We start from the raw sequence: 4,957 nt of genomic DNA on the forward strand, positions 1-4,957 counted from the left end.
TGGGAGGCACGTGTCCTGAGCTGATCCGTGGACACATTTTTGCCCTATCTCATGTGTCTTATTGTCTGGATGTGTTGTGTTCAAGTCTCAGCTCTTCCTTAAGGCCTTCGGAACCACTGAGAGGGAATTTCGAGTGGGCTGACCTGGAACTCACACTCCCCTGGCAGCTCCACCAAGGTCCCCTCTTCCCCAAGCCTCCTATTGTCTGCAACGCCCAGAGCAAGCCCACTGCCCAGGCCCCAACACTGGGAGTCCTGCCTTCTCCCACTCACCCTCCACATCCAAGCAGGTCTGAAGCCTTCGTTCCACCACGACCCTCTGTGGTCTCAAAGCCTCACAGGGCCCTCCACCCTACTTCCATCACAGGGGTTCCACAGGGCCATGTGACTGCCATGGGCACTTCCACTGCCATCTGCGTTCCTCGCGTTGCCCAGGGCCCCCTCTTCCAGCCTATCATTTTCCTCCCCAAACCTCTGAGGTCACCTTTATTTAAGGGTGGCCAGTGCCACCACCGTCCAGCCCCTGCTGCCTGCCCAGATCACGAAGCAGGAGTGTCACACAGACTTGTCCCTTCCTGGAGGAATGACGGTAATGAAACACAACTGCAGCCTTTCTGCGCCTCATTGAAGGGCCCACAACAGCACTTTTAAGGTCCAGGTATGCGGGTGAGCCGGGCTGAGTAAGGTGGGTCTGGCATCTCAGCGCATACCACACTGCATGCGGCCAATTTCACAGCACGTGACACAACTGGCTACTTCAGAGAGCTGGAACGGGCACTGCTGGAAAGTGAAGCGTCCTTTGTCAAGCAGAGAAAGATCCCTTCAACTTTTCCATCTGATGAATTTTGACTTACTAGGTTTTCTTAAAGCAGAGGGCACCTGCACAGCATCCAGTCACACCCAGACTTTAGGCAATCCACCTTCCACCCAGGGGTGGAAATTTTTATAAAGAATTCCTTTGTATAAGTTTCTGATTCCAAGAAAATCCGTTTCTTTCGGGGCCTGTGCGTCCCCATCAGTGAAGGCCTCAGCATTGTGTTTCTGTGACACCGTCCTTTCCCGGAGAAGCTCTGCCTTGCATTCTTCCATTTCTGATTTCAAGCAGAAAAGTGTTGATGAGTCAGACATCCACAGTGGAAGGCACAGAATAGTGTTATCAAGCAAAACTGCAGAGGCGGGACTGGGGGACAAGGGAGACACAGGAACCCCTCAGATCTGTCACCTCACCAGGCAGCACAAGCTCTGCAGTTCTGGCCCCAGTTCTGCCAAGGTCATGAGGAGGCCTCACACCTGGCACCGGCTCTATCCAGCCCAGGCATCCAGGCGCCAGCACGTGGCCCCTGGACACACCTGCTGAGTATTTAGCTAAGCAAGCCACATGGCCCAGCTTGAGAATGAGACACTCACTCTGCTCTCTGACGCTAGCTTTCATCCTGGAGACTGTGCCTGAGCTGATTCTAATCTATTTGACTTTTGTACCTCTTCTGTCCCTGACCTGCCAGGACAACCCGAACGAGATCTGTGGGCCAGCAGCTCAGTGCAATCGGTCACAGAGAAGACGCCCATCCTCAGCGAGAGCGCGAGCTACCCGGCCCGTACTGGGTCCTCTTTGTCCCCTGCTCAGCGGTCAAGGACCTTGTGGTGAAGGCCTCCCCACAAACGCAGCGTCCTGCGGAATTCAGCCCCGCACTTTTGCAGAGCTCGGAGCCAAGACAAACGGCATTTGTGACCATGAGAAGCCAAGAACGATGGAAACGGTTGCATCACAGTTGTGCCCGCTTCTGAAACTTCTCTGAACGTGTCCTACGGAGCAGGGCAGCTCCACAGCCAGGAAGTGCGGAGGGGCGTCCCCGCATCCGGCGCGCACACAGCCAGCCCGGGCTTGTCCCGGACACAGAGGGGCCGAGAGCCGAGATGCGGACACGGCATTTCTCACGCCAGGAGCTTCCCGCGCGCGCTCCCCTCCCAGTCCCCGCCCCGCAGGCCGAGGGAAGACCGCGAGGACCCGCCGGGGACTGGGCGTCTGGGAGGTCTCAGGTCTGCCCCCCGCTCCGCCCCCGCAGGACGCCGTGGCCAGGGACGCGGTTCTGAAATTCGTTGTGGGGTTTCGCCCAGGCCCGTCCTCCGGCTCCCACCATCCAGTGGCCCCGCATGGCGACGCAGGGCCAGACCCGGTGACCGCCAAGGCGTTAGAGCCCCGGGCGAGGGCGGGGAAGCGGCCAGTCCTTCGACTGCGAGGGGGCCGCGGGGACACAGCCCACCCCCGGGAGCGAGCGGGACCCCGGCCTGGAGCCTGACGCCCAAGGACCCCCGCCCCGCCGGCGCCGCCCACCCGGGGGTGCCCGAGCCCCGCTGGGACCCGCGCCGAGCCCTGGGACCGCCCTGGGGCGGGACCAACGCGGTGGGGGCAGCGAGGACCGGTCCTCCCAGCGGAGTGGACCCCGGAGGCGGGGGGGGGGTCCCCGTCTGCCCACGGACCCCGCTGCCGCGCTAATTAGGAAACTGCGGGGCGGGATCCCCGCGCTGCCGCCCCTCGCGCCTGTGGCCACATTCTTTTCACAGACACCTCCCCGCCTCCATTTGGCGCGCGACATCTGAGGTCGCGGAAACGCAGCGAGGACAGACTGGGTCGGGGCGTGTGAAATGAGGGCGCCCGGGAGCCCCTGCACGTGGGGTCCTCCGGGCAGCCGCGCCTCGAGGCCAGCATCGCAGCCAGTGGGTGCGGACGCAGAGAACGTGCCAGGACACAGAAGTTGGGGTCCTCCCTGCGTTCCACCCACCGCACCCCTAAGCCTCACTCGCCCCAAAACGCGCCCGAAACTCGGCCTCGACGGGGTCTCGGGGTCCAGAGATCCTCGCAGCCTCCACTGGGCGCCCCTTCCGGAGCGCCCCTGGGACCCCCGCAAGCGCACGCGCGCACTCACGCGGACGCGCGCGCGGGCAAAGGCTCGTCCCCGTGCTCAGGCAGCCCGGGCAGGCGCGGGGGGCGGGGCGGACGGAGGGAGGCGAGGGGGCAGGAAACGCCGTTAATTGAGGGAAGCGCACACGCATTGCACCGGCGGCTTTGATGTGCGCCTCCCGGCCAGCCCGGCCCCTCCACGCCGGCGAGCCCACCCGGCGTGCACCCCTCTCCGCCGGCGCTCCCGTGAGCGCGGGGCCGGCCTGAGCGCCGAGGACGCGTGGCATCGATTTCCTACGAGCAGGAGGCCGTGGGCTCACTCTGTCGCCAACGCGGGACAGCGCGCATGGAGCCCTTTTTGTTTTTCCCCAACCCCTGGGCCTCCCGGGGTGGGTCGGGAGACCGAGCGCTGCGGGGGATGACCACGCTGACCGCGGGTCCTCATGGGGAGAGGCCGCCTTGCCTTGACCTAATGTATGTACACATATAAATACAGTGCTCGTCCAAATGACATTCCACTCACTCTCCCTCCCCCTCTTTTTTCTTTTCATCATCAGCAAATAAAGATTAGCCGGGAAGATTATAGAAAGCGTTTTCAGGCTGGCGCTGATCTTTATTCCAGGGGCTTTGTGATGATATTGATGATGATGATGGTCAAGTGGACAGTTTGATTTTTGTGTTTGGAGCTAGTTATAAAGAATCAATATTATATCAAGGGGTAACTTTCGTGATAAAGGACTTTAACCACTCTGGCTATTCATCATAAGTCTGTAGCAAGCAGATAGGTCAAAAGAAATTATATTGCACTAAAGAGTGAGTCTTCTTATCTCTCCCATACCAGGGGAATACGGGACAAGCCGATCGATACAGTAGCTGCTGTATACTTCTTGCAATTATCAATAGCTGATTTCGCCTTTTGAGGCCTGCATCTATTAATGCAAGCTAATAATAATCGTTTGAGCCTCCCTGTAGGCAAGGAGTCAAAGTTTTAACTTGCTCGCATTATTTATGTAATCATACATGCTGAAACGCCCCTCCGGGTCACACGCTGCCGGAGCCACAGTTCAGCCATCACGGGAGAAGTCCTTCGCCGTCGTTTGCATCCCTCCGTGCGAAGGCGACTGTGGGCTGTTTCTGCGTATGCCATAAAAAGCCAAGGAACGTTTGCCTCTGACGCCTACAGCGAAGCTACAGTGTCCTGGAAAAAAACATACAGGAACGCTGCAGAGCACACAACCAAAATGGACTGACACTCCACACCCGGCTCGCATCTGTTAAAAATATTTAGGCGTATTTATCTCCATAGCTCTGAGAGCAAAGGACGTCACAGCAGTTGCATCCAGCGTGGACAGGGCAGTTAGCAATGTGCTGGTTTATTTACGTAGAGCACTTTATTTTTATGGGGAAAGTCATCTTCAAGTAGGCGAACACAGGATTGGAAAAAGCGTTTTCAAAAATCTATAAATATAATTTTTGGCTACATGTTTTCTAGCCCCCCCCCCCAATGTAATAGAAAAAGCAACGTCTTTATAATTGGCACTTGACATGCTGTTTGCGTTGGGCTGTGGCACACCAAGCACAGATTTCCTGTTGATGGAAACATTTATCATCCTGATTGCCCCAGAGTGGCAGGTGGTGTTATCAATTACCTCTTCTTACCAATAATAATATTAGTATGGTAATATCTTTGCTCAAGTGAGAACCAATTAGCAGTCACTTGTCACAGCATTAAAAGCACAAAATCATGCTGGATTTAACCCTAAGAACCTAAAACAAAAGTTGGGGGTGGGGGAGGAACCAGAGAGAGGGAGAGAGGTGGCCAGAGAATAGAAGAAAGGAACTTTGGGTTGGGGGGAGGAGTGGAAGAAGACAGAAAATGAAAGGCCTCATATTTGAATACTTTTCTTTTTCATTAAGTGGTTGGGGAAAATAAACACTTGTAAACAAAGCGTCAAATACACCTTAGGTAAACCCAGCTTCTGTGACTCTGGAGCCAGGTAGCTTCAACAAACTGCCACTGTGACGGTAAATTAGAACCAACTATACAACTTCCAATCAA

This window comes from Aotus nancymaae, unplaced genomic scaffold (genome assembly GCF_030222135.1).
Source record: "Aotus nancymaae isolate 86718 unplaced genomic scaffold, 86718_ANA_hifiasm-v0.15.2.pri h1tg000253l, whole genome shotgun sequence".
NCBI lineage: Eukaryota > Metazoa > Chordata > Mammalia > Primates > Aotidae > Aotus > Aotus nancymaae.